Raw genomic sequence first — 14,001 nt, forward strand, 5'->3', positions numbered from 1 at the left:
TATTCGTTGGGCTACTTTGACCACTCCTTGGAAGGCAATTCACAATATCATGCCCCCTTTTCTTAACTTTGTCAGGTACGATGCTTGTTTAGAGAACTCTGTTTTGTTTTGGGAAGATGTTTGGGTGGGTAATTCAGCTCTCAAGGACCTTTTCCCTTCACTATACTCCATCTCCTTGTTTAAGCATAAGGTTGTCTCCCACTTTCTTCCCTCCCCCTTTTTCCCTCTATCTTTGAGTTGGAATTTTGGTTTTCGTAGGGGTTTAAGAGATGCTGAACTTGGTGCCATGTTGGAACTTCTTCATGTCCTAGTGTTTTTTTGGATCCTCTAAAACCAGACAAGAGGATTTGGTCTTCCACCCCAAAGGTCTCTTTACTTGTGCTTCCTTCTTAAGGTGGCAGCCTCCTTGATCAGCAAGCTCATGACCCACCTACTTAAGGTTACATCATGTTCATTGGGACTCTTAGGAGACAAAAGGGTGATAAATGAAAAAAAAAAAAAAGAGCAATACAAAATCCAGTCTCTTCCCAACCATGAATAGGTGAACTGGGCAAGATGCTTTTCTATGGAACAATATCCAACAGATCTGATGGGGGTTGCAAGGATTGAATAAAATACGGTTTGAAGGAGATGGAGGCAAGTTTCATGGAGACAACAAGACGGAGGAAAGCGCTGAAGGTTGAGGCTAAAGACTTCCTATTCAAAGAAATGTGGATTAATGGAAGGTGTAGGCGTGTAGCTTGAAGATAAGGGAGATGCAAAAGGTCATGGTTCTAGTGGAAGGCCAAGAGATGGTTGATTGGCTCAAAGCATTTGTCTCTCAAGCTTCAGCGAAAGGGAAGCAAGTTAGATGGAAAGAAAAGGTTTCAGTGAAAAGTGAATCAGTCCTCTAAAACTGATATAAACTTGACTAAAATTAGAGAGAACAGTAGAAGAAAAGTAGAGGACAGCAGCACAAAGGAAGAAGATGGAGAAAAGAAGAGGAAGAAGAAGAAGGAGCTCAATAATCTCCTCTCCCCCCTCTCTAATCCTTTTGTTAACCTTCATCCCTTAAGCTAATTACAAGTATGCCCTTAAGTGAGCGGCCAGCTAAGCAGGAACATAACCAACAGTTAAAATTTTACTAAAACACCACTTATAATTTGCAATGGATTTAATCAATCTTCCAATAGATGACAATGGAAAATGATAGTGTTGACCCTAATGTTCATTTAAATAAATTTAATCAAAAGAAAATAAAAAAAAAAACAAGAATACCATTTTTTCCCTTTATAAGAAATCATGGGCCGAATGAAAAACAAACACTCCTTAATGAAAGGTTGATTAAGTAAATGTGTAAAATATATGGGAAGGTTTAAGTAAATATGTAAAACCATAAGATGTGTTCTACTAAATGACACTAATAGAATCACATAAGCGTATACAATTGTTTTATATTTTCAACTTTTTAAATAATTAATAATTATTCATATTTTATATACTACTTTTACTAAATTTTTTATAATACAAAAATAACAATAATTAATTTCAGTTAGGTTTATTCATCAAACTGATGAAATCAACCAACCCAGTTTTCTAGTATTTTAAGTCAGCTTTGGTTCAAAAATTTTCCAATTCGGCCAAGTTGGATCAATTTCACTTTGGCCATTTTTAAACCAACCAAAATCAAACGACCTAACCATGGATCTTTATTAATATTTTAAACATAATGATATCATAAATCTATTTTTTTAATTTATTTTTTAATAATTGCACTATAATTTTTAAAATTAAATTTAATTTTTAAGTTTAAATCTTTTGAACCCACCGACCAAACCAAAAAATCGACCACGATTTCAACTAGCCAACTCCCCAACCTGATCAGGCTAATTTGGTTGGCCAAATAGCCTATGACCGAACCGAACCAACTCATTAACACTCATAATTTCAATTAAATTAATAGTCTCATCTCTGATAAATAACAATAGTTTAATTCACAATAATTATAAAAAATTCATAGCAAAAATACACAATTATTGAAAACATATTTAATAGTCTCATCACTGATAAATAACAACAGTTTAATCTCCAATAATTATTGAAAATTTATAGCAAAAATACACAATTATTGAAAATATATTGATAATGAAAAAAACAATAATTACAAAAATACGATAACTTATTAATCAATAAGTTATAACAAAAATACAATAAATACAATAAGTACAACAAATCACTAATAGTAATTTAATCTCCAATAATTATTGAAAATACGTTTATCACAAAAACAATAAATGTATAAATTTATTTTTGTTATATATTCATTTTAGTATATATAAATATATAATAAATATAGATTAGGAGTTTAAAATTATTATTAATAAATACTAACTTTTTGAAAGTTATTTTCTCGAATTATTACTTGAAATAAGTGAAAATAATTATTTACAATATTATGTAAAAATATTAAATTATTATGAATTTCAATATTATGTTATAATTATTTTTCTACTTTTCAAAAATTTATTAAATTTATTACAAAACTTCTTTATTTTAACTATTTAAAAAAATCTAGTTATGTTAAATATTTTGTTGTTTAAAATACCAAGTTATTTAATTACTTAAATAATATGTAAAATATTTAAACTTTAAAATATTAGTTATTTATGGAATTCAATTATCCATTAAATCATAATTTATACTATTTATACATAATTATTATTAACTTCAATATTATGTTATAATTATTTTTTTGCTATAAAGAATTTTTTTTAATTTATTACATAATTTCGTTATTTTAACTATTTAAAATCTAGTTATGTTAAATAATATTTTGTTATTTAAAATACCCAGTTATTTAAATACTTAAATAATATGTAAAATAATTAAATTTCAAATATTAGTTATTTACGAAATTTAATTATCCACAAAATCATAATTTATACTATCATTACATAATTTCATTATTAATTTTGTAATATATTAAATTATTATTAATTTCAATATTATGTTATAATTATTTTTCTGCTTTAAAGAAATTTTTTAAGTTTATTACATAATTTCGTTATTTTAATTAAACCTAGTTATGATAAATATCTAGTTATTTAAATATTTAAAAAATCTATAAAACATTTAAATTTTTTTATTATTTGAATTTTATTTATTTAAAGCTATTACATATTATTTGAAAAACATTTAAATTTATGATCCATAAAAACATAATTTAAATTGTTACTACATAATTTTGTGATATGTTTTCTAAAAATACAAAATTATTTATTAGATAATTTTGTTATTTTAACTATTTAAAATATAGTTATGATAAATATTTAGTTATTTAAATATTTAAAAAAATTATAAAATATTTAAATATTTTTGTTATTTGAATTTTATTTTTTTAAAGCTTTTACATATTATTAAATATTTGAAAAGCATTTAAATTGATAATCTAGAAAAAAATAATTTAAATTGTTAGTACATAATTTCGTGATATATTTTGTAAAAATATAAAAAAAAATTTTTTGTTATTAATAAATATTTTAAAGTTATTATATAATTCTGTTAGAATATTTAAATAATTTTTAAAATTTTTAATCCAAACTTTCTTTAGATAGATATAGATAAAAAGTAGGGGAGTGGATAAATAGGAATAAGAGATGATTTTGGAGAGAAACTCTACCAAATTAGATATAATTGTGGAGATAAATAAGAATTAGAGATAATTCTGGAAAAAGTGGGGGAGGTAGTTTAGGATAAATTTTAGAAGAGATTATTTAGGTTATTGGGAAAGGGCATCTCATTGGCTGTTTCAAAAGAAGCCAAAATTCAAAAAAAGGAGAAATTTTCTTGACCACTTTGTTTTAATATATATATGTATATATATACTAGGGCCCATGGCCCATTAACAAACAAATAAATAACACACTAAAAGAATAAAAGAACAGATACTAGGGCCAATTCGGCCCAGTCTCTCTACACTCCCTCAAGCTGAGCATAGATGTCAATCATGCCCAGCTTGCTTATATAGTGTGTCAGCTTCCCTCTTGGAACTTCCTTGGTCAAAATATCAGCCAACTGTTCTTCTGAGGCAATAAATGGCAAGCAAACTTCTCCTGAGGAAACTCTTTCCTGTATAAAATGTCTATCAACCTCAATGTGCTTAGTTATGTCATTTTGAATAGAATTATGTGCAATATTGATAGTTGTCTGGTTGTCATGGTAGAGCATCATTGGCTTTTCATAGTCAACTCCCAATTCTTCTAAAAGTGAACGCGGCTACAGTAATTCTGACACACCATGTGCCATTGCCCTATATTTTACTTCAGTAGAGGATCTGGCAACTACAGACTATTTCTTACTCCTCCATGAAACAATGTTTCCTGCCACCAAAGCACAATATCCCGAGGTGGACCTCTTATCATCAATGCATCCAGTCCAATCAACATCAGTGTATCCCTCTACCGTCATGTGTTCATGTTTGGAAAATAGAATACCTTTCCCTGGAGTGCCTTTCAAGTAGCATAAAACTCTTTCTGCAGTAGTTAAATGTATATCTTTGAGAGAATACGTAAACTAACTATGAGCTTAGGAGCTGCATTCATAGTAGAGAAGAGAAGAAGACCTCTGAAATACTATGAATGTCGAACTTAATAGCTCAATCGACAATACTGTTATTTATATTAGAATGTAGTACAATTATACAAGGAATTACTGGAATGCCCCTGATTAGTGATGGGACACCCAGACAACTTAAAACGTTAAACAGGCTTAGGCCCATTAATACAGGCCCAGTACAGGATAACTTAAACTGAAGTATAGGCTAACAAGAACTCTTATCAGCAGAACACTCATACATAAAGAACTCCAATCCAACACTCCCCCTCAAGCTAAGCATGGATATCAATCATGTTTAACTTGCCAAGTATGTCCCTCATTAAGAAGAGTTCTGAGCCATAAGAGTTCAGCAACCCCGTGGGCCATAGCTTAATATTCTGCTTTTGCACTTGATCTAGCCACTACATTCTGCTTCTTACTGCGCCATTTGACCAGGTTTCCTCCCACAAATGTACAGTAACCTGAGGTTGATTTTCTGTCTCCAACAGACCCAGCCCAATCTGCATCAGTGTAGGCTTCAATTTCAAGTTTACTGTTTTTTCGAAATAGAATTCCCTTTCCTAGGCAAGTTTCCAAGTACCTGAGAATTCCTTCAACTACTCTCATGTGAGGGATCTTTGGTGAATGCATGAATTGACTAACAGCATGCACTGCGTAGGCAATATCTGGCCGAGTAAGGGATAAGTATATCAGCTTTCCTACCAATTTTTGGTATCTCTCTCTATCACAGTAATCCTCACCCATTGATTCTTGTAGGCCATGGTTCTGTTCTATTAAAGTGTCTTCTGGCCTGTGCATCCCATCATGCCTGTTTCCTCTAGGAAATCTAGCACATATTTCCACTGACATATGTAGATTCCTTCTCTTGATCTAGCAACTTCAATCCCAAGAAAATATCTCAGATTTCCCAAGTCTCTGATCTCAAATTCTAAAGCTAGGAACTCCTTCAGGCTCTTTATCTTTTCCAAGTCATTCCCGGTAATCACCATATCATCCACATAAACAATGAGTGTCGTAAGCTTGCTATCCTGTCTCCTTGTAAACAATGTATGATCTACACCACTCTTGAATGTACTCCACTTTCTTCATGGCCATACAAAATCTCTCGAACCATGCCCGAGGAGACTGTTTCAAACCATATAATGCTTTCCTTAGTTTACACACCTTGTTGCCAACATCATAGCCTCTTCATGAATATCACCATTTAGGAAGGCATTCTTCACATCCAACTGATAAAGTTCCCATGAGAAATTTGTTGCTAGTGACAATAGAACCCGGATTGTGTTGAGCTTTGCTACTGGGGCAAAGGTTTCTTTGTAGTCAGTTCCTTCCTTTTGAGTAAATCCCTTTGCCACAAGTCTGGCCTTGTACCTCTCGATTGACCCATCCTCCCTATGTTTTATTGTAAATACCCACTTGCACTCTGGCAGGTCCACTAATTCCCAAGTTCTTGCTTTCATTAGGGCTTTCATCTCTTCATTCATAGCTTTTTTCCACCTTTGATCAGATACTGCCTCTGAGTACCTAGAAGGAACACGTACAGAGAAAAGAGTAGACACAAAAGAGTGATAGGCAGGAGATAATTGTGAATAAGAAACAAAATCAGCTATGGGATGTCGGGTGGTACAAGAACAGACAGGCTTACGAAGAGTGATAGGAAGATCCAAATCCGAGTATGTGAGCCAGAATTACCTTGAATTGTAGAGACAGATTGATCTGAGTCCAATTGGTTGCAGTCATGAGGTTGAGAGCCCTTTTTCCTTCTATTGTAGGTAAGTATCTCCTTTTGTTACCTACTGGAATCTTCAGGAGCAGTTGTTGCATCAGGAGGAGTAACTGGCACATTTGGAGCCTTACTAGGTTGACACAGAATGTCACAACTAGGAGTAGTGGAAGGTGATGGAAGACCTGAGTCAGATAGGGGAACAAAAAAGAAGGGAGGATGAGAATCCTCTTCCAATCCACTAGTCTCCCCCTGAAGAGGATTCTGAGAAGACTAGAGATAGGGTTGAGACTCAAAAAAGACTACATCTCTGGTGACATGCTTTTTCTTGGAGACAGGATCATAACACTTGTACCCCTTTTGTGTAGGAGAGTACCCCAAAAATATTCCCTTTGTAACCTTGGGATCCAGCTTGGTTTTCTTTGGATCATTCACATGTATGAAACATATACAGCCAAAAACCCGTGGGGGAAGAGGAAATTCTGGAAGAGTGGGACACAAAACAGAGAAAGGGGTCTTCATACCCAACACCTTAGATGGCATCCGATTTATTAGGTATGATGCAGTGAGTACAGCTTGGGACCAGTATTGCTTGGGCACTTTGTGCTGGAATAGTAGGGCTCAAGTTGTCTCCAATAGATGTCTGTTCTTGCGCTCAGCAACTCCATTTTGCTGAGGAGTATTAGCACAGGATGATTGGTGTAACATGTCAGCATCTTCCATGAATGAGTTCAGGGGTTTTTCAAAGTATTCAATAGCATTGTCTGACCGAAATTGCTTAATCTTCTTATCAAATTGTGTTTCAATCATCTTGCAAAAAGCCATAGTTATCTGTGGTACTTCATCTTGTCCTTTTAACAGATAAATCCATGTGCACCGAGAATAATGGTCAATAAAACTGATAAAGTAACGGAAGCCATCAATGGAAACAATAGGTGAAGGTCCCCAAACATCAAAATGAACCAAATCAAAAGGAGCTCGAATTTCATTACTGGAAGATGGATACACTGTTCTACATTGTTTTGACATTTGACATACATCACAAATTAAACTCCGACTTAGAATGCCCTTAAACAATTCGGGAAACAACATTGCTAATGAAGATAAAGACACATGACCTAGCCTAGCATGCTACAGGTGCAGCCTAGCTGTTGACTCCACACTTTCCGAACTAGTAGCAACAGAAGCTTGTAAGGTTGAGCCGATGTCTGCATCAAAATAGTAGAGGCATGCATACTCATGACCACTTCTAATCATTCTCCTCATCAATCTATCCTAGAAGACACAATGAGTAGGGAAAAAAGTTATACTGCAGTTCAAATTTTTTGTAAGCTTTGAAGCAAACGAAAGGTTAGAAGTAAGACTAGGAACATGTAGGAGTGATTTAAGAGAGAGGTTCTTACTTAGGTCAACCACATCCAGAGATGGTGGAGAAAGACCCATCATCCACTCTCATCTTATCCTGGCCAGACAACAAATGATATGAAGAAAATAAGGACATATGTGTCATATGGTCAGTTGCTCCGGAATCAATCACCCAAGAAGTGGAATCAATGGAGCTAATTGCACTAAAGGCAGAAACTGTACCTGATCTGGAAAGAGAGGTGGAAGCAAAAGAATTGTTTTTTAGACGGGCTAATGCTCGGCTAAGAACCTCTACCTCACTAGCCGTGAAGCCCAAAGTACCAGCTCCAGAGGAGTCAGCAACCTGCCCTATGGAGGCAAAAGACACTGTTGGAGTACTTTGTGAGTTGTCACCACTGTTGTTGTTGTTGGTGGCAAGATTCCCACTTGCCATATGACCCTTATGTTGTCTCTTGTCCTTTCTCAATACAGCTGGCTTCAAATGAGGATACAGGACCCAACATTTTTCTTTTGTATGTTTCTCGCCACCACAATGGGTGCACTTGAGGGACTTCTTGTCTGGATATCTGTTTCCCTTAGTGAAGACTAGGGCTAAATGTTCTCCAGATAGTTCAGTTGACTGTGTCTGAGAATCAACTTGCATCTCCTTTCTCCTGACTTCTTCATTTCTCACCAGGTAATAGACATGGTGTAGCTCTGGTAATTTTCCGAAATCTTAGCAGCTGTAGGGAAATTAGGGCTCTTTACCACTGTGCTAGCAAGTCTTGCTGGAGCTTCGAAGCTGCAACTGTAGAAGAGGCTCTCCCCCTTTCAGCTAGTGCTAGGACTGCTGAAATCAGTCCTCAACTAGGTTTGTCCTATACAGACCTCTCTTAGTAGCCAAATAGCTACTATTTGCTAAAAATAACCTAGTAGGACATCTGCTTCTGGGTCTTACTTCCCTTGAGCCCTACAACCAAGGGAAACCCTAGGTTCGAACTTGCTTTGTTCTCTTACAACCCTAGGTTTTCACTACAGCAACCCAAAAAAGAAGAAAGAAGATGAAAAAGCAAGAGAAGAAAGAGTGTGCCGGCTGAAACCAGGGAGAAGCTAATGCTCTGATACCATGTGATCTTAGGAGCTATATTCAAAGTAGTAGAGAAGAGAAGACCTCTGAAATACTGTGAATGTCGAACTTAATAGCTCAGTCGACAATACTGCTATTTATATTAGAATGCAGTACAATGATACAAGGAATTACTGGAATGCCCCTGATTAGTGATGGGACACCCAGACAACTTAAAACATTAAACAGGCTTAGGCCCGTTAACACAGGCCCAATACAGGATAATTTAAACTTAAGTATGTGCTAATAAGAACTCTTATCAACCGAACACTCATACATTAAGAGACTTCAATCCAACACTAACTAATAACACTTACTGCATAGAAAATATCTGGCTGAGTCATGCAGAGATATAACAACTTCCCCAGCAGTCTCTGAAACACTCCCCTATCAGATAAAAGTTCACCATCAGTAGCAGAAAGCTTATGATTGGGATCTATAGGGTGGAGGTCAGTTTAGCACCAAGTTTACCAATCTCTGCAAGGAGGTCAAGAACATACTTGCATTGAGAAATGAAAATACCATCCTTAGATCTAGCAACTTCAATTCCCAAGAAATACCTGAGATCTCCTAAATCACTGATCTCAATTTCAGAGTTAAGAAATTTCTTGAGTTTACTAACCTCCTGATTGTCATTACCCGTGACCACAATGTCATCAACATAAGCAATCAGAAAAGTCACCAAAGAGTTACTTCTTTTCAAAAATAAGGTATGGTCAAATTGAGCTTGTGTGTAACCAAATGAGACAAGATGAGCCTTGAATTTCTCAAACTAGGCCCAAGGGGACTGTTTGAGACCATAAATGAATTTCTACAGTTTACACACCTTCCCTTGCATTTCCTTTCCATACATTCCCAAAGGCAAAGACATATAGACCTCATCATGTGGATCTCCATTCAAGAAGGCATTTTTAACATCAAACTGATGGAGAGGCCAATCAAAAGTAGCAACCAGGGACAACAAAACCCGAACTGAGGTCATCTTTGCAACAGGAGCAAAAGTCTCAAGATAACCAATACCATACACCTGAGTGTAGCCTTTAGCAACCAATCTGGCCTTAAACTTCTCAATAGAGCCATCAAAATGATATTTAATGGTAAATACCCATTGGTTCCTCCCCTTCTAGCAAATCCACAATATCCCAAGTATGGTTCTTATGTAAAGCATCCAATCCAACCATCATAGCATCCCTCCATTCAGGTTTAGATAGGGCTTCTGTACAAACTTGGGTATCACATGGGAAGAAACAGAAGTAAGACAAGAGTAATAGGTAGGGGATAGAAGGCTATAGGTCAGGTGTTTAGAGATACAATGGGTTGTACACTTTCGCTTGCCTTTGCAAAAGCATTAAGAAGACCAAGGTCTAGGAAAGAAGTAGATGGGTTAGAGGAAGACTAACCTGTTACCTCAGTAATGATGGGAGGAGCAAGAAGCTCTTCTGCAGGAGTGGAAACACCTTGCCCATGCCTAAACCTGTCTTTGGTACCACCTTTGGAGAACAGGATGTGAGGGAATTATAGGAGGATGAAGTGGAGGAGGAGGAGGAATACTTGAGGTAGTCATAGTGGGAGAAGAGGACAACTCAGCAGATGACTCAAAAGGAACAAGAAGAGGAACTGTTGGAGACATAGCAAAGAGCTCCTCAGGTTGCTCCTCCTCAAGAGGAACACTAAAGAAAGGAGTAGACTCGACAAATGTGACATCCCGCGAGACAAAGTGGGTGCCAATGACCATATCAAAACATCAATATCCCTTCTATGTGGAGGCATATCCTAGAAAAGCACACTTACGTGCCTTAGGTTCAAATTTGTGCCTTTGATGGCTATGAACATGTGGATGGCAAGTGCACCCAAAAACATGGAGAGGAAGAGAAAAGAGATCATCATTCAGAAAGAGAAGGCTAAAGGCGGTTTTGAAGCCCAGAACCCGGGAAGGCATACGGTTAATCGAAAAGGTAGCAATACGGATAGCATTTCCCCAAAATTTACTAGGAACATGGAATGCAAAAAGGAAGATCTGGCAACCTCAACCACATGACGGTTCTTCCTTTCCACCACTCCATTCTGTTGTGGAGTGTAGGAACAAAAACTTTGATGAATAACCCCAAAAGTTTCAAGGTATGATGAGAGGTTCTTCTCAAAATACTCCTTAGCATTATCAAAACAAAATATTTTGAACTGTGTTAAAGTGGGTAAGGATAAGTTCATGAAATTTTTGCACAATAGTCGATACTTCATCTCGAGATCTCATGAGATAAATCCAAGTGTAATAAGAATAATCATCAACAAAAAGGATAAGGTACTTGTAACCCCCCATAGTAGGCAAATGATATGGCCCCCACACATCAAAGTGCATAATATGAAAAGGAGAAGTGGGTTTTTTATTACTTACTGAATAAGATTGTCTACAATGCTTTGCAAGTTCACAAGACTCACAATGAAAACTCGATAAAGACACTCCCTTAAACATACAGGGAAACAAATGACCAAACCGAAAGGTACTAGTCATTTCTTCCTTATATTGTTGTTAGATAGTATCAATTTTCTCGTCTTGGGTAGGTGAGCAACAAACCACATCCAGACCAACATTACCTCCTTTAACAACACCTAAAAAGCTTCCTAAGCCTCGACAACCCCTTTCCAAACCTCCTTATCAATTCCTCCATCTCGGCCATCTCTTCTCTACTGTCCTCACTTGGACCGTTGGACAAAGCTTTAAACTCCTGAAAAATCAAAGAATGAGTCCCAACAACCTCATCTAAAACCATTCCAGCAGCCATGTTTTCAAGCCATCTACCTAGGTAAGACCACCACTACTCTTAAGCCATATGGTTCTCCACTGTAATGAAGCAACAAAGAATTAGGAACAAGGTGGGCTTCCTCTACCTCAATTATGATACACACAGAGAAGAGGTTCTTCCAAGCAATGGTTCTTGAATCAAAAAAAAAGAACTACCACATGCTTCTCTAATTGCCCTGAATGTTTGAAAACTCCAGGCATGCAGAGTGTTAAAGAATATCAACCTATTCAAGGATCTCACTTAATAGATTAAGATTTTAGGTTGAATGGTTCTTTGAAATGGTATCAAAGCTACTTTGACCAAGTGGTCTAGTGTTCGATTCTCATTACCCTTATTATAATTAATTAAGTTTCAACACAAGGTATGGGTGGGCCTGTGCTTGTTCACACTTCAAGCCCAATGGGCTTTCGTGTGAGGGGGCATGTTAGAGAATATCAACCTAATCAAGGACCTCACTTAATAGCTTAAGCTTTTAGGTTGAATGGTTCTTTGATACAGAGGAATGCCAAAAAATTTATCCAAACAAAACATGAGGGCCCCAAGTTTCTTAAAGCCCCAACAAGAGGGCTCCATCTTCCCAACCATAACTCTAGATAACGTATTTGATCTTGTTCATGATTAAGAACATCCAGAGCTTCATCTTCACTACTAAACGAAAAAAAGAAAGAAAAGAACCCGCGTTAAGTCTCCTCACCTGGAAAGGATCATCCGGTTTTCATTCAGCCAAAGCCCAAGCCCAAACCTCTTCCACATCTGGTTCAAATTTGACAAAATGCCCTACCAAACTTCTATTGAGCAACCTAAGCCTATCAAACATTCCTTTAGTTGAACTCACGAACACCACTCTCATCTTGCCTGGAAAGAATAAATCAAAACAAAACTTTTCACTCTGCTAGACCATGGATGGATAGGTTTCTCTCACTTCTAAAAGGCTCCTATTGCTAAGGTGTGAATCTGAGGTTTACATTTCAGAGGCATCCATGCCTTCACCTTACGCCTCAAATGCAATAAAAAAAATAAGAAACACCATCAAAAATTTGCCTTCCCTCCACAAGTGCCCCTTAAGAATAGGAAATTATCTTGCCCATTATTTTCTCCATTCTTAGTGCCAGACTTTAGAGATGTTTAAATCATGGAACACAATGCAAGCTAAGGAGCCTCAGACCAATCTACAAGGACTCGAGAAAAAGCCTAATCAATGTAACACTATCTCATCCTAATTTCTTTCTATATCTAACCATGTCCTTAAAGCCATCCAACACAACAGCACATTCCATGGTAAGAGGAGAATGAGAGGAGAATGATAGGAGAATGATAGGGAAGTGATCAATGAGGCTTCAAAAGGGGGGAGTGAGAACTCTATTGAGTTGGGTTGTGAGAGTGAGAAAGAAGGGATGAGAATTGCCTAAAGGATCTTTTACTACCAGATCTTATTTCCAAAAGTTAATTGCCAAAAGAATATAGGCCATATGGCTCTCCTTGGTTCCTCCTAGAGTATCTTTATTGAGAAGCTTCTTTGGGAAAATTGAACAGTTTCATATTTTACAAAAAATAAAATAAAATAAAAGATAGGTGTTCTTATCTCCTCATGTATGTTGTTTGTGCTATAGAGATGCGGAGTCTATTGGCCACCTTCTTATCAACTGCCAGGTTGCCAAAAGCCTCTGGCAGTACTTCCTGAATTTGAGCTTTGGAGGCAACTACTACTGGACTCCTAACCTAACACTGTTGATGAGTTCATAAGCCAATTGCAAAGTAACAAGTTGGGGAGTAAGGGAAGATGTTGTTAGAAAACTATCACCCATGCTGTTATGTGGGAGATTGGGGAAGAGTGCAATTGAAAGATCTTTGACAACAGAGCTTCATCTGTAGAAAGCTAAAAAAAAGACGTGTTCTGAACCACATTAACACTTGAATGATGAATACCAAGACTTTTTTCTGGAGTTAACTTGGGTGATCTGCAGCGAAACCAGCTGTCAATCATGCACACATCTCCTGCCAGCTCCCTTACCCATACCCCTCTTCCTCCTATAGCTGTAACAGAGTACATCCTGCAATTTGATGGAAGTTTTAGAAGAGATCAAGCAGACTTCGCAGAAACTGGAATTGGAGGTATCATTTGCAGATCAGATGGGAACCTGTTTTGCACTTATATTCCTACTACAGCTGCAGATGCAGCTTGAGCGGAAACTTGTGCTCTCTTAGAAAGGCTTCAAATTGCTAATTTACATCAAATCAGATCTCGGGTTGTTGGAGACTCCAGGAATGCTATAAAATAGACCAAAGGTCAGGCACCTGGACCTTGGAAGCTCTCCAATTGCGTCTTGAAATCCATCGCATTTCCTCCAATATGAACTGCAGCTTCAGATGGATCCCCAAAGAGTTGAATCATGTGAAAGATGGCTTAGCTAAAT

At 36.5% G+C, this 14,001-nt stretch overlaps 1 protein-coding gene across 1 annotated transcript in view; it reads right to left on the reverse strand.

Moving 5' to 3' along the window:
* SS3 (starch synthase 3) overlaps nucleotides 1-14,001 on the reverse strand; it is an 86,843-nt gene that overhangs the window by 54,825 nt on the left and 18,017 nt on the right. The gene's annotated exons all lie outside the window — the stretch shown is intronic.

Source organism: Nelumbo lutea, chromosome 1 (assembly GCF_056320005.1).
Source record: "Nelumbo lutea isolate HS-2025 chromosome 1, American lotus-T2T, whole genome shotgun sequence".
Taxonomy (NCBI): Eukaryota; Viridiplantae; Streptophyta; class Magnoliopsida; order Proteales; family Nelumbonaceae; genus Nelumbo; species Nelumbo lutea.